We start from the raw sequence: 22,146 nt of genomic DNA, 5'->3' as shown, positions 1-22,146 counted from the left end.
GGCATGACCCTTGTCTACGTAGTGAGGTCCAGGTCAGCCAGGCTACACAGTAAGACTCAACCACAGAAAACCAAGCAAAACTAGTTTGTTACTGTATTTTAGATAGAGGACAATGTTTCTTATTTTTTATTTATGTCTTTTTTTAAAAATGTAGATTAAACCAGTTGTGCTGAAAGCAATACAAATCTAATGAATAACCATTGGCTTATAAATATGCAACTCAAAGACTTAAGCTGCTTGAACATTACAAATGTAAATCCATAATTTTAGAGCTTGCTGAAGAAGAAGACACAGGATTGCATGCTAAACATTAAAGTGATCCCAGGCGCTCGCTCCCCGCCTTATACTTGTATCTTCCAAACATGCATGCCCTTAAGTATCAGATGCTGTTGAATGCAGGTCCCAGGTCCCTCTGCTGAGGAATCTTATCCAGTATGTGACAGAGAGAGCTTCAGCTGTGCCTTGAGTAACTCCCTTCATCAGGCAAACTTGCACATGACAACATCAATTCTCAGATCGAAAGATAGAGATGAGTCGCTGTGTATCTGGTGTGGCTGTGTGGAGGGCACAACGGGTGAAGATGCAAAATGTAAATGTGTATGTGTAAATTCTACATTCTCGAGCCTTCCATTCTGAGATTTCTTTTTAAGATTCATTTTATGTTTATTTGTGTGGTGTGTGTGTGTGTGTGTGTGTGTGTGTGTGTGTGTGCGCGCGCGCGCGCGCGCGCCTTCGAGCACATGTGTGTGGGTGCTCAGGGAGGTTGGAAAGTGTTAGATACCCTGGAGCCGGAGTTACGGGCGATTGTAAACTGCCTGATATGGGTGCTAGCAATTGAACTCCAATCTTTTGCAAGAGCATCCAGCACTGACCCATCTCTTCAGCCCTCCCATTCCAAGAGGTCAAATGCTTTCTTGCATTAGTGCCCCAAGCTTTTTGGATACAGATGATCTCACCCAAGTGTTACAATGCTTTTCACTGAATTATGCCTTATGTGTTGACACAAGCGGTCTGGCGTTAGTGGCCATTCAGGCCCATAAACCCACTACCTCAGTTTCTGTTTTTCAAAAGAAACCAGGGAACAGAAACTGGTAAAGAAAATGGGTTTGTGTACAATTCAACCAAACCAGAGAGAGTCTAGTGCTTCTCTTCCCTGGGTACAGCTGACTTACAATTCATAGAAAAGCATGGGGCGGGGGAGATTTTGTGATGAGACATTTTACCTTGTCCTTTCTCGAAAAGAGGGAAACTCAGTTCCATTCCTTCCCATTCTCTGCCTTCTCTGCTACAGAGACATTTTCAAATCTCAGGTCTAAACCTGAGATAAATGAAGTACATGTTCTCAGTATTTAAAAAGAAAAGAGTCTCAGGTACTTCATGGGATGATAAGATTGCCACTCTTCCAGGCCTGGCAGAGTTCACTGTCCCGAGGTCTCTTTCTCTGAGAGGTGGAGGGCAGAAGCCTCTGTATCTCCTTAGAAATCAGCAGTTTCGATTCCTGCCTGTTAACATGCCAGTTCTGCAGCTGAGAGGTAAAAGATACGTGCATTGGGAAATACACGGGAAAAGCTGATTCGCTATGATGCCTTGGGTGAAAAAGCACTTTTTATTTTTTAATTAAAAATTGTTTGCTGCATTTTTTTTTATTGTATGTTTTGGAGTTAGTGGATGTGAGAGGAGTCAGTTCTCTCCTTCTATGCGTCCCAGGGATTGAACCCAGGGCATCGGGTTTGGAAAAGCATTGTAACACTTGGGGATTTTTTTTTTTTTTTAATGTATGTTAAACCAGTTGTACTGAAAGAAATACAAATCTAATAAATGACCATTGGTTTTTCTCTGCACAACTCAAAACAATGACTTCAGTTGCCTGGATATTGCAAAGCAGATCCTTGAGTTCAGAGCTTGCTGAAGAAGACTCAGGATTACGAACTCAACTCTGTGAGACCTGCAGACCCCTGAGGCCACAAGGGTTTCCGTTTGGAATCTAGCATATCTCCTCTGTCCCATCAGGGCTGTGGCACATGCTCTCAGCATGTTAGCACTGCATCTGTCTGTTAAATACTTCCCCTCTACTGATATCGGGATTCCCAGTGAGTGCATTCCTATACTCTGTGGCTCCCGTTGGTATCTAGCAATGATTCCTGTACTGTTGACTCACTCCTCACTAACTGAAGTGCAGACTCAGTGAAGGGCTCTCTAACAGGTCCCAGCATGGCAAACATAAGCCTGAGCATGGTAATCATGGCTCTGGCAGGCCTTGCCCTTCCCCATTCCTTCCTCTATGCTAAACTGTTAGATTCCATTCCTAAAGCTGGCCACCAAGGTGTAGTCCCTTATTTGGACACTTCCTCCTCCTGAGGCTGACCACCAAGGTCTAGCTATCAAAGTACTGAAGTCCAATAATTAAAATCCCCTTTTGGTTCACCTAATTAACATGCCTAATCGAAACAAACCAACTCTTCCTAACATGGGGTTTCCCCCTTTCCCTTACAAACTTCCGTTTGCCTTGGGCCACACCTGTCTTCTCTGTAATCAGAGGCAGTCCTTTCTTCCCCCTGGGGCAAATAGCCCTTCCCCCTCACCCTTGTCTCTTATTTCCTGCCCTCTGGGGCAAATAAATCTCCTTTGTGCTAAGAACTTGGTCTTGGTCTGTCCTGTGCCAACTCCCGTCCTTAGGACCCATCTCCACCCTCTACGTAGCTGAATTCTTCAAGTTTAAAACCATGCCTTGCATGGCATGAGTGCTCAGTGAATGTCCCCAATGAATGACATTAGGTGATGACCCTTTCCCAAAGATTAGGTTTATTGACCCTTTCCCAAAGATGTCCACTTCCTGGTTTCCAGGAATTTGAAGATGTCCGATGTGACTTTGCTGTGTTGGACAGTAAGGGAGAATTGAGGTTGCAGATGGGGTTACGACTGCCAACTGGCCGCCCACAAAGTTTTCCTTTGTGAGGGTTCTCTAAACATGTCCTTATGTCCTGTAGCAATAGCAGCCGAAGGGACAAGATTACTAGAAAGACAGAAGACGTGTCTCCTTCACTCTGACTTCCCCAGCCATGCCAGGTCAGTATTAGGGCACTGCCAACTATTCCTGATATTGGGGTGCTAAACCTGCCATATGAGCCCTAGCTTCTGCCTAACCAACTCTGGAACATTCACTTCCCAGTGTCTCCCAAAAGAGAGAGTTTGTTACCAACGTTTACTCAAAGTAGCCTTCACTGCTTCCAGGTGCTTCTCCAGGCTCAGTGGGCTTGTGGGAATCTCAAGGCCACCCTTCAACCCATATTACCTTCTTCGTAACCCCAAGAAGAACCATTGTTTTTCCAGGCTAGTAAACCGAGGTCAAAGAAGATGCCCAGTCCATCCTTACCTGTGATACAGAAAAGTCCTGAGTGAAAAGATAGGGCCCAGGTTACCTGAGAGCCTGCTGCTGGAGAGTGAGGACACTCTCCGGGGCACATGCTGTGGGAAGGTCTGTGGTCACCAGTCCCCAGGTTCTGGTCTGTCCCTGCATATAACAGCTGCTGTTCCTCTTGCTCTAGCCATACTGTGTGTTCTCAGTCAAAGTACTTTTGCCCTTCGAGTCATGAAGAAGTTGGAGCTAGGCCTTTGTCCTCTCTTTGCCCTCTAGGCTCTCCTGGAAAACACTTTCTTTCTCTTCCATCTTCTGCTTCTAGCTGGTTCCTCTACAGGGGTCTCCTCTTCTTGCTTCTGGGACATGGTGCACCCCGGACCATGTAGTGTAGGCAGCCCAGGGAAGTCAGCTTGTCTTGGGAGAAGAAAGATGGATGCCTACGCTACTGCCTTGGCTCCTGTCATGAAGGACATCCTGTCAAAATGGCCTCTGGCTACAATTTGCAAATGTAATTTTATGTGAATCAAACGCAACTTCAAAAATAGAGGCTCACGTTATATATTACTTGTATTTCCTTTTCTTAGTAACCCATTCTTCTTGTATTTTTATGAGAGCATTGACCTATTAGGAACTGCAGAAAAAGAAAACCAAACTGGCTACTCAGCACAGACATCTCAGAAACAAGACTTGGAGCTGTGATACAGGTCTTGCCTCTGGTATTATGAATCACACCAACAGGCGCAGGGGAGAGCCTACCCTGTGGTTCCTCAAGATCTTTCTGGGATGCTAGGAGGGTGGTCCCAGATACATTTTCCCCAAGGGCAAAGCTTTCCCATTTCCCATTCGGCTTCCCCGGCACACTAAAGGCTGAACCATCCTCTCTGCTTCCCAGTGAAAGGTTTTAAAGAGTTCTTTTCTTTTCTTCTTCTCAGTCAGTATTTTTCATGAGAGAGCATGCTCCCCGCATATTTCACATGGCCTGCATTTTTATGAATCCAAGAACAAATGTATTCTTGGCTAATACCAAGACATATTTTTGGAGTCAGAGGGCTGTATCTTTGTCTCCTGGAAAACGTAATTGGAAGCAGATGGAGCTGCATGCGGCACGCTTTCATTCTGCAGCCGGTTTGGGATGTCCTGCTGGAAAACTGCATCCTTTAAGAACTATGTTAACACTTTCAGGGAAACTGACGTGACCTCAAGTGTCTCATTCTAGAGGGATAAACCACCCTTCTCACAGAGAGCTGGTAGTGTGACCTCAAATTGCTTCAGGTCAGTTGTGTTGTGACCGTGGCTTTACTTGGAAAGGGGCTTCTGAAGCAGAATTGTTTAGTGAGCAAATGAAGAGGATGCAGAGTGGTCCCAGCAGGGGCCAAAGTCCAAATCCTCAAAGGACTCCCAGGACCAGATAAGAATGTCCCCCAGTGAATGACTCTTATTTTCCCATCAGTCACAATTTTATGACGGAGCAAAGCAATGTCCCAGGGAAGGCGGCATCACACAAAACCCCAAGCAGCCCAGTCTACTCAATGGGTTCTTCTCCTTATCAACAATCATATTTGGAAGTGACCTCTGCCATCGGATAGAGTTCAGCCTCCTTATGCTATATCTTTACACAATCCCAGTGTTTGGGTCTAATCGTGCCTGGGCCAGTTTTGTTTTGTTTGATTCAGGGTCCCCCTATGTAGCTTAGGTTAACTTTATAATCCCCCTGCCTCAGCCTCCTAAATGCTAGGATTATAGACCTGTGCCACCTTGCCTGATACTTTGGGCATACCTGGGTAGGCATAAAAGTTGCTCTCTTGAACAAGTGAAAAATGAATGAAATTGATCCAGAGAAAGACAATCTTTTGTTTAAAATAAGAGTTCAGACTGTGGTGAGATAATTTCCAAGGAGCCCTCCTAGGCTTGGTTTCAGCTATCTACTTACTATCTGTCAGTCCAGACTTGGATTGGCTTGCCCTTGGCTACTACATAAAGTAAAACCTTACAACACCTGGGCTGGTTTTGATTTATTTCCAACATGCAGGAATTCTGCTCATTTCTACCAAGAAATCTTAGATCTCAATGGGCCGAACCAGTTTCACGGGACTGAAAGACTGGGTGGCGTGAGCATTTTACATTACCTTGTTTTACTCCAGGAAGTCAAAGCCGGTGGTGGAGGTCTGAACACTGTTAAAATGCTCCAAGGCAGAGGCCTGGGTCAACTGTGCTGGGATTGGAGCTGGGCGAGCAGATTCCAATCTTCCGATAAAATGAGAGTAAAGAAAAGAAAAAAAGGATTGGTTTTGAACCTCTTACCACAGGCTAAGCTTTCAAAGGCAGGGCAGTTCTAAGGGGAGATAAGAGTCAGGGTGTGGATGGGGTCAGGGGGTCAAGCGGAGGAGGCATGAGGGCTCCTGGATCTGGGGAGGAATGAGCTCCTGTAGCTGACTTGGGGCTTTGCTATCACTATGGATCCCCTATGCTTGCTCCATGCCTGGGATAATAATTCATTTATTATACGCTCCTTAAATTTCCCCCATAAGTGGACCATATGATTTCTGCCATGATTTAAATGATAGGAGATTGCCTTTTCTCCCCTGAATGTTCCATGGGGCATTCTCAAACTGGAATAGCTCCCCTTAGTAAGACCTTGTTGTCCTCTGAAACGTCCTCTCTGTTCTTGTCACCCACTAACCCCTCAGTCACGTCTTCATCTGTTGTCATCTCCAGCACCCAGACCATTGTCCTTTCAGTACCAAAGGGTGCCTTTATCACATGGGGAACCCATCCATCAATCTATCTTCAAGTTCTGGGACCTTCTCTAATACAGTGACCTTTCCACTTAGCCCCTTGACCCCACCCCCACCCTTAGCATCCCTCAGAACAGTTCTGCCTCTGAAATCTTAACCTAAGTCCCTCTCAAGCTGAACCCGTTCGTTACATTTTCATCCTTCTTCTCTCTCCACCCCCCTTCACTTGATTTCCAACTTCCCTCAGATCATCTCATCCTTTGATTTCTGGATTATAGTTCATTCCCAGATATGGTCAAATTGACCACCAAGAAGAGCCATCATACCATGTTTATATCATTTTCTCTCTAGTGCCTTCTAGAAGCTACTGGAGATGGCTGTTTCATGTATTTTCAGAGTTCATCTTTCATCTACTTCATGACATTTTGTATGTGTTTTCATGTGAATATATGCTTGTGTGGGGGCATGTGACTGTAGATGTTGAAGACCAGCTTTGGTTGTTATGAGGGGTTATCTCCCTTGTTTTATTTTTCAATTTGTTTTTTTAGGGTGCTGTTTGCATGTGTGTGGACCCAAGCATGTGCATGCACATGTGAAGGCTAGAGAAAGACACTGGCTGTTCTGCTCTCTCACTCTCCACTTTATTCCCTTGAAACAGAGGCTCTCGCTGAACCTGAGGCTCACTGCTTGTTAATCTAGGTTGGCTGGCCATTTATGTTCCTGTCTCCATTTTCCCCAGCTCTAGCTTTTTGCATGGATGCTGGGGATTGCACCTGGGTCTTCATGCTTGTGTAGCAAGCACCTTTACCCCACTGATTCATCTCTCCAGCCCTCTACTTTATTTTTGGAGATAGGTGTTGCTGGAGGGCTTCTCTCCAGGTTCCCCAAGCCCCACAGACCCACAATCCCCACAATCCACGTATAAACTAGATAGTTGTAATTTCCTCACTTATGATAAAAGATAAGTTAGATATAAAACCTTAAACTCACAAATATAAGATAGATAGCACATCTTCTTTAATATTGTAACTATAATTCTTGCTCGGTAATTGTTTTGTTATATGTAATTTTATCATGTTAAAGTTAAAACCTTCCTTTTTAAAAAAAGAAGAAAAGGGGAAGTGCTGTGGATATCACTCTATATAAATAAAACACTGATGGCCAGTGGCCAGGCAGGAAGTATAGGCGGGACAAAGAGAGAGGAGAATTGGGGAAACAGGAAGAAGTGGGGAGAGACACTGCAGCCACCGCCAGGACAAGCAGCATGTAAAGACTCTGGTAAGCCACCAGCCATGTGGCAAGGTATAGATTTATAAAAATGGGTTAATTTAAGATGAAAGAACAGTTAGCAAGAAGCCTGTCACGGCCATACAGTTTATAAGTGATATAAGCGTCTGAGTGATTATTTTATACATGGATTGTGGGACTGCGAGGCTTGGGGAACCTGGAGAGAAGCCCTCCAGCAACAGATAGGGTCTTTCATTGACATGGAGCTTGCCTCGTAGACTAGGCTGGCTATCATTGAGCCCCAGAGGTGACCTATGGCTGTTTCCTCAGCACTGGGATTACAGATGGAGAATTAGAAATCTACCGACTCTGGATTTTTTACACCCATTGTGGGGATCAAATGGGGTCTCAGTGAGCACTTAACCAACTGAGCAATCTCCCCAACCCTTCACAGCGCCTTTGCCTTGCTTCTCCTCCAGACGGCGGCGTCTCTCGGGAGCTTCTACCTGTCCACATTGCTTTCTCATGATTTTCATCCGTCAGGTTTGGTGCTTTGATGAAGAACAGTGTTTGCCGTTCAGGCCATTGTCACTTCCACAGGACACCAGGAGAAGAGCGCAGAGATGAGGGCGGAGCCTGTAGTTCAGGGGCATAGCGCTTGACTCGCAAGGGGTGAGGTCCTAGCTTCAACCCTGGAACTACGAAGAAAAAGCAGGGGGCGCTGATGGGATAGCTCCGTTGGCAAAGTGCGTGCCCCAGAGGACCTCAGCTTGACCTCGGCAGCCATGCAAAGCCAAGTAAACGTTACACTGCCTGCAACCTCAGTGTTGGGAGATAGGGCAGAGGCACGCAGATCCCAGGCAATCTTGCCAAAAAGGAGAGTCCCCCAAGCTTAATGAGTCTCTCTCTCCCTCCCTCCCTCTCTCCCTCCCTCTCTCCCTCCCTCTCTCCCTCTCTCCCTCCCTCCCTCCCTCTCTCCCTCCCTCCCCTCTCTCTCTCACATATGCACACACAATCTCTTTCTCTCTCACACTCACATATACACACATACAATCACTTTCTCTCTCTTACACACACACACACACACACATACACACACACACACACTAATATGGGGATTTCCACTTCTGCCACACCTCAGCTGCATCACCACGGGCAGGCCGGGTGACCTACTGATGCCACCTGTAAACTGACCTCAATCGTAATGGTTTTCTTCTGGGAGCATGGTGAGGACTGGGGATAAAAAGCAATGGTCAGCAAACAGTATCTAGTTGGCACTCACCACTGTGCCAAGGACTATAGAAAGCTGTGGCTGGATAGGTATTGAATCAATAGGAACACTGCTTCCCAGATTCTGGTCCCACCTGTGGTGGCTGCGGGGTGACAGCACCACTTCCCAGGCTGCCCAGCACCCCCACCCAACACCACGAAGCTTAGCCTCAGGCCTCTTCTCTCTGGGACACAGCTCTGTGTCACAGGCCATTAGTTTTGTGGGTCAGCTTGAGTGACGGTTCTGTGCTCAAAAGAGCTCTTCCCCTACCCTTGACCCCGACATGGTGTCTTTATCCCAAACACCGTGAGCCTCTCCCAAGTTGTCCTTGTCCTCATACAAAAGGGGCAGGGATGAAAACACAGAGATAGTCTTGGCCAGCCTGCCTGTTCCCTCTCACAGGGGCTGCAAAGAAATTCTGGAGGTTAGAGCCGATCGTAAAACTGCAAAGGGCGAATCGGAAGTGGAGAGGAAACTTCCCTTTTCCTTGGGCGGAATTCAACGAAACATTGAGGAATCGCATCCAAAGGCTGGGAGCTGCTACCTGCGTGCTGTGGCCCATTCAGTCTTGAAGGTCAGCTTCGTTCTATGAATGAGACGCTGATACACCTCAGAGGGTCTGCCTGTAATCTCTGCGGGGGGGTGGGGGTGCTGCAGAGGGGTCGGGGACTCTCATGTCACCTGTCTGGGCAGCTCTGGCAGAAGGTTTTGTTCTGTGACGCACCAGGGAACCTGAGCAGTAAGGCTGGCTTAGTGGACTGCCAAACCCTCTGGGGGAAGAGAGCAAAACCGCATGGCTTGCCTCTTCGTGATGCTCGGATGCCGAGGGGAGCAGCCGGGACCCGGTGTTCAAGCCTGCCTGGGCCTCGGCCTCTCCTACCACCAGAGAACGTCATCCAAAGTGAGGTGATCTGAAGGTGGCCTGGGCACAGGACAGCATGGGGCATCACTCGGAAGGGGCAGGACGGAGGGCAATTAATAAGAGGCACAGTTGTGCAGGAAAAGAAGCTTCTATTAAAGGATATTCCTTGATCTTAACTTTATTTCTTATCTTATTAACCCAAATATGCATGTGTGTACTATATAGTGGATTGTGTATGTATGTATATATGTGAATATATATGTGTGTGTGTATATATATGTGTGTGTGTGTATATATGCATCCTCCCCCTATTTCCATATAGTATAATAGCACCTTTTATTAAACAATATATATTATATATTGTTTATATCACAAGACCCATAGATTCTTTGACACAATCTCTACCTCAATCGGTTTGGGTCAAACACATTTTCTGAACTGTTCAAAGGCGATGTGGACTCAGTTCTCAATGCCATGCTTCATTAAGTAAGCTGTTTCATCATTAGTTTCTCTAAAACACTCACCAGTACCTTCACTTACTCTATAGAATCACCGGAAAGACGTATCCAACTCCTCCGAAAAGCAGCTATCAAGGTCTCTCCTGCCCCCAGCTTTTCCAGTAGTACCATGATGCTGAAGATCCCCCCAGAGGCCCATGTGTCTTCAGCCTGGGGTGCTGCTGGGTGGAGCCTTTACTAGGTGGGGCCTCATAGAAAACAGGTCACTGAGTGTGTGTCCTTGCAGAAGATCCTAGAACCCAATCCATGTCTATCTTCCCTTGGCTTCAAGGCTGTCTCAAGTAGCGAGCACTTCCTCCCATGGCCTGTTCCCACTCTGTTGTTCTGTTTCTCCACAGGCCTGAACAATAATGCTTAAAGAGGACACACTGGCTGGGCAGTGGTGGTACACACCTTTAGTCCCAGCACTCGGGAGGCAGAGGCACGCGGATCTCTGTGAGTTCAAGGCCAGCCTGGGCTACAGAGTGAGTTCTAGGAAAGGTGCAAAGCTACACAGAGAAACCCTGTCTCCAAAAAACAAAAGACAAACAAACAAACAAACAAACAAAAAAAAGAGGACACACTGGCCTTTGTAACCACAGGCCAAAATTAATGCTTCCTCCTTTTAAGGTATTTGTCTTAGGTATTTGTTGCAGGAATCTTAAAAGTTCTTATTAATAAAATCAAACCTGAGGCGAGTTATTGGGGTCCATGCTGGTAGCTCAGAGACAGAACAAGCCACAGCTATCTCACCTCGCCGGATCCTTAGCTGGTCTTGTCTCCTCAGACTGGAGGCCTCTGAGTCCTCATCCAGAATGGGTCTCAGCTGAATTACTGCTCAAAAGCCTGAATGCTTAACCAGCCAAAATCCTCAGTTTCTGGTCCTCACGCCTTATATATCTTTTTGCTTTCTACCACCACTCCCTGGGATTAAAGCCTTGCTTCCTGGGATTAAAGGCATGAGTCACCATGCCTGGCTGTTTCCAGTGTGGCCTTGAACTCACAGAGATCCAGAGGGATTTCTATCTCTGGAATGCTAGGATTAAAGGTGTGAGTGCCACCATTTCCTAGCCTTTGTATCTAGTGGCTGTCTGTTCTCTGACCCCAGATAAATTTATTAGAGTACACAATATTTTGGGGAACACAATACCACCACAGGTATTTTCTCACAGTTAACACAGGTAGTTCATATTTTGTTTTTTCTTTCTTCCTTCCTTCCTTCTTTCTTTCTTTCTTCCTTCCTTCCTTCCTTCCTTTTTTTTTTTTTTTTTTTTTTTGCCATTTTTTTTTTTCTCTATGTAGTCCTGGCTGTCCTGAAAATCACTCTGTAGACCAGGCTGGCCTCGAACTCACAAAGACCCACTTGTCTCTACCTCCTGAGTGCTGGGATTAAAGGTGTGCACCACTATTCACTGCTACATAAAAGATGCTTTAAAGCAGGAAATTGGGATTAATATTTCCTTTGGAAATTATTTAGGTCAGGTTTGGGGCAGAGGGATGCAAAAGTGACTCATACAGACCACAATGACATCTCCAATGTCACAAGGTCTTCTACAACGTGACTGTCCCCCTCCCTTATGAAGAAGCAGTGACTAAGTCTCCCCCTTTTGAACCAAGGTAAGGTAGTGGTGTATTTGGGTAACAGAGCAGGGCACTGCAGGACTTCTCAGAGTCTAAAAAGGGGATGCACATTTTGCCTTGTCATGGGAGCAAGCATGTGAAGGGACACTAGCCCACTTGACCATGTGTCCCTGGCAGGCTTTACCTTTCTCCCCAATTCCCTCTTCCATGCTAACTGTTAGATGACATTCCAAAAGCTAGCCACCAAGGTCTAGTCCCTTATTTGGCCACTTCCTCCTCCTGAGGCTGCCTACCAGGGTCCCGCCACAGAAGTGTTGATATTAACCAATCAGAAGGCCCCCTTGGTTCACCTAATTAACATGGCCACACCTCATCATAACACAGGGTTTCCGTTTTACCTTTACAAACCGCCATTTGACCATGTGCCACATCTGTCTCCCCTCTATCCAGAGGCCGTCCTTTGTCCCCCGACACACACACACACACACACACACACACACACACACACACACACACACCTGCCCCCTTTCCCTTGTCCCTCCCCCTTCTCCCTCATGCCCTGTCTCCTTCACCACCGCACCCTCGCCCATTCTAACACAGCCCTCCCCTTTCTCTTCTTAAGAATCACACCCGCAAGGTCATTGCGGCTGTGTTCTGCCTGAGTCAGAAAGCAGCCACTTTAACTTTTCTTCCCTGCTGAATAAAGGATCTCTCTGTGAAAACAGGTGTTTGGGTGTGGTTTGCGCCCTACTCGGGGATCCAGGAGGGAGCGCCCTGCCCCCTCCTTCAGAAGACCTGAGCTGCCATGACTAAGAAGTCAGAAATGTCTCTTCAAAGCCATCACCCATGCAGAGTGAAGCCGGTCCAGGGTGGCTGATTTGGGGGAGGGGGCACTCAGACCCCTGTCAGTAATCCGTCCTCACCCACTCTGTAAATCGTGGGTTCCTTAGGAGAAACTTAGGAGAATCGAACTCCGGTTTACCATTGGGACCTTAGAAGATGGTAGATATTGCTTGGTCTCCTCTCAGGCCAGGGAGGAAAATCCTTACATATCTGTACAAACACCTTCTTTCTTCTTCAGTCGTACTAAAATCTGTCTTTGGCACCTTCCCCAAACAGCGGCTGGCTTTGTTCATCTTTGGCAGTGGTCCAGCCCTTAAGGAGGTGAGAAACTGCCAACCCCACTCACTGACTAATTTTAGCTCTGTGTTGTCGTTGGGTGTGAGAGCTTGTTCCCTTCCAGGGAAGGGCCACCGTGCTCAGGCCCTTCACAAAGCCCCCTGGACCTCCTGGGCCTTACCACAGCTTGCTGGGCTGCTGTGTGAATAGGAACTGCTGACTCACTGAAAACAGGCCGCTTATAAACAGGAAGCTGAGCATGTGACCGCAGACATTCAGCAACAGAGAGTAATTGCTGAATGTGGAGGAAAACGGAAAAAAAAAATAACAACAACACCCCCCCCAAAAAAAACCCCACACTATACCCTTAAATAAGAACTCTGTAGCTCATAAAAATACAATCCTCCCATTGCTCATTTATTAAGTATTGACATAAGGGGAATTTTTGATTGGTCAAACCAAGTTGGTGAGTTGGACAGGCTGTACGTATTTACTGTGTCCCCCAGATTATGTGGTTTTTGCTTTTAGCTTTTCTTTCCTCCCCAGAGCACAGAAGGGCTCTTTGGTGAGACTTTCACAGCCTTCACAGAAGAGCTGTGTTTTGCCTCTACGTTCTCATACTCTGCCTGCCCAGGCTGGAGCTCTAGACTTGAAGAAGGCAGTTACAGTCTCCACCAGGGGCTGCCAGGGAGACACCAGACCTTGGTAGGCAGCCATACTGATCTAAGCATTGACCCGAGGGAGACTAGCTTGAATCGGGCCTGTGAGAGCAGCTACAACAGAACAACGCCATTTTCCTTGGTGTTTCTCTGCTGGGGTGTGGTGGGCTCCTACCAAATGGACTCAAGAAAGTGGAGTTCAGAAGCCAAAGAAAGCCCCAGGTGATTATTTTACGAAAGATCGTGTTTTGTGATGTCACACCATTGCTGTATTCATCACTAGAGCAAAGGCAGCTGAGCCACGTTTGGAATCTTTCTCCTCCTCTTCCATGCAATCAGGCAATGGACAGCAACAGTTTTGTGCCTGGTGCATTAGGATCTTAATAAGCAGTAGCCAGTGTTTTGTATGCACAGTGCTGTTTGCCTTAGAGGGTAAATATTGGCAACTCCACTGAGTAAATCAATACTAAGGTCTTTATCAACCCAAAAGGAGCCGAGCTGGCATGGCGGCTTACAGGTGCTTCATTGCACAGCACGGATAGGCCTGATTTACTGCTGAAGTTTCAGAGTAAGATATGTCTCTTGACACTGACACTTTTGACAGTGGTGCTTGATATCCAAATGCCATCTACAAGATAGAAAACCTCCTTTGACTGTCCTTCATCATCTCAAAGAAGAGAGAGCATTTGTTCTTCTGTTATTTTCAAAGGAACGTGGTAAGGGAAATGATAAACATCAGTGATGTCCTGTTACATTAGCGTAAACTGATTTTGCACAGTCTTTATTGGATATTGGATATTATGAAAGTGCTGATAGTCTGTATAGATTCAAAGTAACCTTTTTCTACAGTTACTTGGTGTGTGTGTGTTAGAAAGAGAGAGAGAGAGAGAGAGAGAGAGAGAGAGAGAGAGAGAGAGAGAGAGAGAGAGACTGCTATGTATATGTGTATGTGTATGTACATGCACATGTAAGGGAAAAATGAATTCTCAATACTCTATTTTCAACCTCTTGGTTCTAGAAGTCTGAGGAAGATTCTCAGTAACAGTTGCAACTTTGAGCCTTGGGTAGAAAACCACAGAAGCCAGAGAAACATCTAAAGCCCAGACAGGACTGGTCTGGGTGGTTAACGGATGGAGCGTCCACAGCTGCTGCCACACTGAATTTGAATTTCCCTGTGTCAGGGTTCAGTTCTGCTGAGTCACAGGAAATTTCCCAACCCAGAAATGTCTCTCCCCGGTAATAAAGCCCAAGGCAAAGTTGTCAAGACAGGCTGGTGCTCCAGAGCCGGGCCTAGCCAACATGCATCATACCGGAGTCAGACATCTGTCTACTTTTGCATGGCCTTGGAACTAAGAATTGTACAAGCAGTGAAAACAGGCTCAGCTGTAGAGTGCTTGCCTAGCATGTTCAAGGCCATGAGTTCAATTCCTATCATGGCAAAAAATAAAATAGTAAAGTGAAGGTAGCATAATTTGGGAGGTGGGTGGAGGAAAGTTAATGGAAATTCAGATTTCAGGGTTGCGATGTAGGTAAGTTGGTAGAGCGCTCACGTAGCAGCATGTCCAAAGCCCTGGGTTCATTTTTTAGCACAGCGTAAACTAGACTTGGTGGTACATACATGTAGCAATCAAGAGGCAGAGGCAGAAGGATTAGAAGTCCAAGGTCATTCTTGGCTACCTACCAAGTCTGAGGCCTGACTTGGCAGTCACATGATAAAGAACTCTGTCTCAAAAGAAATTCCTGTTTTCTGTCTAAAGTCACAGTGGGACAGAAGTTGAGACATACTAGAATTCATTAATTACATATTCTCTCTGACTGTCCTCACTCTAAATGACAGAATCGACCAGTCGTGGCAAAGACCCGTAAGTCCACAAAACAGAAATTTGTTGTTAGATAGTCCTTTGTGAAAAACCATTGCTGGCTCCTCTTCTTTAGTGCTATGGAAGCGGGCTTCTTTTATTTTTTCTGCTCTACTGTCTCCAGTGTGGGTTTCAGTTCAGGCCAAATGGCTCCTTACCCTCTTGCAAGGTCTGCATTTAAGCCATTACAAAAGAAAAGAAAGTGTTTCACCCCTTGAAAAGTAACTTAGGTCTCGTCTGGCCAGAAGTTAGTCCCCTTATCATATCTACTATCCATATCATACCTGCAAACCTTGGTGCAAAATCCATGAGCCCAGCAAAAAATAGATAAAAAATAAAAAAATCAGAATTCCCCAGTTATAGGAAAAAGAAAACTGTCAAGGGACATTCTGGAGTTGTAATTCACCTCCTAAGTGTATCAAGACAAGCGTGTGTGGGAAAATACTCTGTAACAGCAAAGCCCATGTAAGTCCAAACTGTCCTTTTTCACACTTCAATGACAGTGTCCCTCCACTCCATCTCAGTCGTCCTTTGTTCTTCAGCACTGACAGAGAAATTAGTGAAACACCCTGCTGTCTTTCCTTTTATTCAGCTCTTTGGTTCTATAAAAGAAACAATCCGTCAAATGAGAAGGTTATGGGAGCATTATTAAGAATAGAGGTAAACAATGGGAACCTGCCTTGAGGTAGAAGCTCAGACGTCCCCAGCCTATCACACAGCCTTCTTCACGGTCATGCAATGGACAGGCCAGACTTCACGTCTTAAACTTCCACCCTTCTGGCCGGGTGGCGGCGGCGGCGGCGGCGGCGGCGGCGGCGGCGGCGGCGGCGGCGCACGCCTTTAATCCCAGCACTCGGGAGGCAGAGCCAGGCAGATCTCTGTGAGTTCGAGGCCAGCCTGGGCTACCAAGTGAGTTCCAGAAAAGGCGCAAAGCTACACTGCCCCCTCTGCTGCCGCTGCTGCGTCACTTCCTGACCACATCCAACAGGTTACAGCCCTTCTCTACCACGTGGCTTCCCAGGCCTCCTGCCTAATCGCTGATTTCAGCTCCCACCCTCTGCACCTTACTGTCTGTGTTTCACAAACAACTCAATCCAGGGACACCTAATCTATGGGGACTTTTGGCTCCCTCTGTCTAGATTGTAGGGGATATCGGAAGTGTGCTTTCTGGGTGCCTAAAACAGTGGTTTTCAGCTGGGAGCAACGTTGGTCTTAAAGGACACTCAGCAGCACCCAGAGACACTTCTAAAGTGTCACATTTGAAAAATAATGTGCGATTAGCATCTAGTGGGTCCAGGGCAAGGATGCTGTCACGTATCCTGTGAAGCATCAGAGAGCTCCTCCAAGAATTACCTAGTCCAAAATGTCCATAGTCCTGAGGTTGGCCTGACCTGGATAAGTTCAAGAGAGTTTTTGTGTTTTTTAACTAACATGTCTTAACAGATTCAGCTGTGTATTAAAATGATTTGAACTTAATGAGAAGCATAAAAGAATAAATATGAATGATACATACTGTGGGTGCATAAAATAGAGACAGAAGTGTATAAAGGGTCCCAAACACAGAATAATAAATCAACCTTAGGGAAAAGTAGAGATGAATAGATTTAGGAATGTCCCTCCAAAGCAGTGCTTCTCAATCGTCCTAATGCTGCGACCCTTTAATATAGTTCCTCATGTTGTGGCGAACCCCAACCATAACATTATTTCATTGCTACTTCATAGCTGTAACTTTGCTACTGTTATGAATCCTAATGTAAATATCTGATATGTAGGATATCTGACATGTGACCCCCAAGTTGAGAACCTCTCAAAAGACTCATGTATTAACCACTCTGTGCTGGTGATTCAAGTCCATGAGAGGTAAATGGGCTGTTGGATGCTAACTCTAACAATGGTTTAATCTATTTGTGAATTTAGACCAAAGGAGCTATGGGGGTGCCTGGTTGGAGGAAGTAGGTTACTGGGGATATGCTACTAAAAGCTGTGTCTTGTCCTGGCCCCTTCCTGCCTGTTGTTCTCTGTTTCCAGGATGCCCTGAGATGAGCAGCACTGGACCACTGTTCTCTTTGCCACAGTGTTCTACCTCACCATAGGCCCAGACAGTGGAGCCACACGACTCTGGACTGAAACCTCGGTCATCAGCCCAACATTAATCCTCCTTCCTTTTAAATGGCTTTTCTTCGGTACTTACCACCTTGATGAAAAAACTAACATAATCAAGGAAGCTTTTCAAAAGATGTAGAACTCTAAGCTGAGATCGCTAGAGGAGTTGGAATCGGCCAAGTAGAGAGGGAAATGGTTCTTCCAGACGTGCAGATACCATGTACATGGCCCAGAAGCCAGGAATCTTGGTGCTTGGGTGGCACTGAAGGAGTTTGTATGGTTGGCTTGTAGCTTGGAGAGTATAGACATGGCGGTGGGAAGGAAGAGTGAAGAACAGATCATGTACAGTCTTTCAACCAGCCAAGGAATCTTGAACTTCATTCTAGCACAAAGAGAACCAGAAAGCTATTAGGTGCTTCTCTCTGGGAATCTGCTGGAAGACATGAGATAACCCCAACTCTCTTAAATAATGTATCACACATCGACTTGAGCTGGCTTCCTTTTTTTTTTAATCAAATGAGTGTTCTCTCATCATGGTGGAGTATGAAAATTGATGGGATAGTATGAATTAGAAACTCCAGGTATACATGATACTCAAAGCTAATAAGAATGGCTAAGATTCCTTAAAGACAGGCCATATGTAACAAAAGGACATTTCCTTCTAGGGAATAAATGAAAGAAGAGAAAATCCAAAAGATACTTTTTTAAAAAAAGCATAAAATTTAGGAGTGCTTTGTAATTTGGTCAAGAAAAGATGGCACTTTGCTAGGCATGGTGGCTGCTATAATTCTAGCACTTAAGAGGCTGAGACTGGAGGATTGTTGGGTTCAAGGCTTCACCTGGGCTGTGCAGTGAGACCCCTTTTTAAAGATAACATGTTGGGAAGAAAGTCGAGATGAATAGTGTGAATTGTGGCAGAAAGGTTTAGGAAGATAAGGGAGAAAAGACCTGCTGGAATTCATGCTGGGAAGACTGATGAGAAAGTTACAGCAGGATGATGGGTGGGGAGGTCAGTTATCTGTGGGTGATAACCAAGTGGGAATCGAGGCAGTAGAGAGACAGGTGGTCAAATCCATCAAAACTTATTAATTTGAGCTGGGGATATAACCCAGAGCTGGAGTCATTGCCTGGTATACTCAAGACCCTAACTTCAATCCTCAACACCCCAAACAAAAACATAGTAACAGACAGAGATCATCTTTATGCTCTAGAGATGCTATAACAAAGTACCAGAAGCTGGTGGTTTGAGTGAGAGAGACAGGTTGTTCATAGTTCTGAGCTTAAGTCAGCAGGTGGGCTCCTTCTTTGGAGCACCAAGACCAATTTGTTGTAAGTCTTAGTCCTCTAATTTCTAATGGGTTGCTAGACACTGTTGGTGTACCTTCCCTTGTCCAGGCCGACTCCAATCTTTGCCTTCATCTTTACATGGCATTTCTCTTGCTCATGTCTAGGCATTTCTCTTGCTCATGTCTATGCTCAAATTTCATTTTTGTGAAGGTAACAGTCATATTGAGTTACTTTACCCTAATGACTTAATTTTAACTTGAATTCCTTGTTTCTACATAGGACTCCATTCTGAGTAAATTCCATTCAGGAGTTTAGGACTCAAAAAGTACCTTTTTATTTTTTTTGGAGGCATAAGTCAATCCAAACATTATAAACTTAGTATATATCCCATATAAAAAGTTAAGAAGTACTGATATAGTTAAAGTATACATCAACATGGTTTTGTGGTTAAGTTTTTTAAAAGGTGACTTTGAAAGACAAGAGAGTTGTGGCAGTAATTAGAGGTGAGGATAGTCCATCAAAGAGCTATCTATCTGTCTATCTATCTATCTATCTATCTATCTATCTATCTATCTATCCATCCATCTGTTATCTACCTATCTACCTAACCACTTATCTATCTATCTACCTATGTATGTATGTATGATCTGTCTATTTATGTATCTACCTATCATCTATCTACCCATCTATTATCTGTCTACTTACCTACCTAATCATCTATGTACATATGTATCTGTCTATCTATATGTTTATCCATCTGTCTGTCTGTCTATCTACCTACCTACCTATCATCTATCTATATCTATATCTATCTATCTATCTATCTATCTATCTATCTATTAATCTATCCTGCTTATTTAGTTCAAGAGAAAAGAAGTTTGAATATGTGGAAACACAGCAGGAAAGAGCCTGCAGAGAGGAGGAAGTCAAAGTCTGAAAATAGTGTTTACTGTTGCATGGTGTGTGTGTGTGTGTGTGTGTGTGTGTGTGTGTGTGTGTATCTTGGCTGACACTGAATGAAAAATTCAGATCTGTCTGATTAAATGAGGCTGGCTTATATGGGTACACACTTACTAAATATTTATTTCCATGGAGAATAAGGACTGTCAGGAAGAAGTCTGTGTGTAATGTAGCCTACAGAGCAGAATATGAGAAAGGAAAGTGGAAAGGTCAATGTGGTCACCACAGGCTGGCTCCCAGTCTGGTCAATGGAAAGAAGAGTTAGCATAAGGCTGGCTTTGAGGGACTTTGCCTTACTTATGAGGAGTTAGCATGACATCTAGGTTCGGTTGACATTGAGTCCAGGAGATGGACATTTCCTGCATTTCTTCATGAAACCCAGAACAAAGTATTCTGTGAGGTCTACTGCCCTGGACATCCACAGTGAAGATCCAGAAGGATGGATGGTGGACAGTAAAATATACTTTTGCAGTGACCATCCTCCTCTGAAACAAGGATGAGCTGAAGCCTCGTGCACACTGAGGAAGCTGACAGACAAAGGTCCCCATGAGAGGACTGTACGCACTTGCGGAACTGCAGGAACTCCAGAAATAACCGTGGGGCCAGTTAGGGAAACAGAGCCTGTGGTTGTGTTGTAGGCAAAGTGGCTATCAGCAAAAACTGAGCTTTTCTGTGTAAGTAAGTTCCTGTGTAACCATCTTCTCAGTCCTCTTGTTTTGGCGACAGAATGCCTACCAGAAGCCAATGAAGGAAACAGAATTTAGTTCGATTTAGTTCTAGAACAGTGCTTCTCAACCTTCCTAATGCTGCGACCCGTTAATACAGTTCCTCCTGTTGTGCTGACCCCCAACTATGAAATTATTTTCATTGACGCTTCATACCTGTAATTTTGCTACTGTTATGAATCATAATGTAAATATCTGTGCTTTCCGATGGTCTTAGGTGACCCCTGTGAAAGGGTCTTTTGACCCCCAAGGGGTTGTGAGCCATTGGTTAAGAACCACTGTTCTGGAGTATAATTGCTACAGCTTGGTCACGATGGTGGCATTTTCCACGTGGCTTGTTCATATCTTGGTTGATCAGGAAGCAGAGAGCTTTAAGCTGGATACCACCTTCAAGGCTTGACCACAGCAACCCACTTCTGCTAGCTAGGTTACAGCCCCCAATGTTTCACAATCTCCCCCAAACAGTGCCACCAGCTAGGTAAGAGGTGTTCAAACACACACCCCTATAAAGGGCACTTCATATGTAAACTATTCTACCATAAGTCAAAGCTAGTGCATAGTGGACCACGGACTCAGTCAACTTCCGGGTTCCCTTTATACCTAAGAGTCATCTTTATATTATTCACAAATCCAAAGTCTCTACTGAGATTCAAGGCAAATTCTCAGCTATGAGCCACTGTAAAGATAAAAAAATAAATAAATAACAACATCCTTCCAATATACATGATCCAGAGCAAACATTCCCATTCAGAAAAGGAAGAATGGAGGCATGGAAGAAAAATATCAGAGCAAAAGAACACTGAAGCCCTGAAGGCCGAACACCAAACCTTACAGTCCTGTGTCTGGTATCCAGTGCTTATGGTGGTGTTAGGTGATGTTTGTCAGGTTTGGTTATCCCTGTCTCTGTCTGAAGCCAACATGGGCTTTTGTGAGAGCCAAAGTTACACTTTAAGTTTTAATTGCTATGCCTAAGAGAGCCCTAAAACCAAAAACCAAAAACAAAACAAAAAAAAAAACCCCTCTGATCTGCAAGCTCCTTGCCCAAGAACAAATAGTGCCTGAAATGCTAGAGGCTATTGTTTATGGGAGATAACAAGCCACATGTTTTCACTCCTGTGGTGATATTGTTGTTTCCCAAAACATTGTGCACCCTAATAAACTTATCCGGGGTCAGAGAACAGAACAGCCACTAGATACAGAGGCCAGAAAATGGTGGCACTCACACCTTTAATCCTAGCCTTCTGGAGGCAGAGGTCCATCCAGATCTGTAAGTTTAAAGCCACACTGGAAACAGCCAGGCATGGTGACTCATGCCTTTAATCCCAGGAAGTGATGGCAGAAAGCAGAAAGGTATATAAGGCCTGAAAACCAGGAACTAGAGCTGGTTAAGCTTTTAGGCTTTTGAGCAGCAGTTCAGCTGAAATTCATTTTGGATGAGGACTCAGAGGCTTCCAGTCTGAGGAAACAGGATCAGCTGAGGAACTGGCGAGGTGAGGTTAGTTGTGGCTGGTTCTGTTTCTCTGATCTTTCAGCATTCATCCCAAATCCTGGCTTCGGGTTTGATTTTATTAATAAGACAATTTAAGGTTCGTGCTACACATTCCCCTAAATAAATTTGTTTGACCCATCTGCACTGGATGTGCTTGATCACATGTGGGCAGGAAATATGTCAGGATGTACCCTTGCCCATGATTGGATGTAGGCAGGAGGTGTGCAGGCAGGAAGTACATCAGTGTCTTAGTTAGGGCTTTTATTGCTGTGAAGAGACACCATGACCAGGGCAACTGAAGGTGGCTCCCTTACATTTTCAGAGGTTCAGTCCATTATGATCATGAAGGGGAGCATGGCAGTGTGCAGGCAGACATGGTGCTGGAACTGAGAGTGCTACAACTTGCAGGCAACAG

The sequence above is a fragment of the Peromyscus leucopus genome, chromosome 11 (genome assembly GCF_004664715.2).
Source record: "Peromyscus leucopus breed LL Stock chromosome 11, UCI_PerLeu_2.1, whole genome shotgun sequence".
Classification (NCBI taxonomy): Eukaryota; Metazoa; Chordata; class Mammalia; order Rodentia; family Cricetidae; genus Peromyscus; species Peromyscus leucopus.
This window is presented reverse-complemented; position numbering follows the sequence as displayed.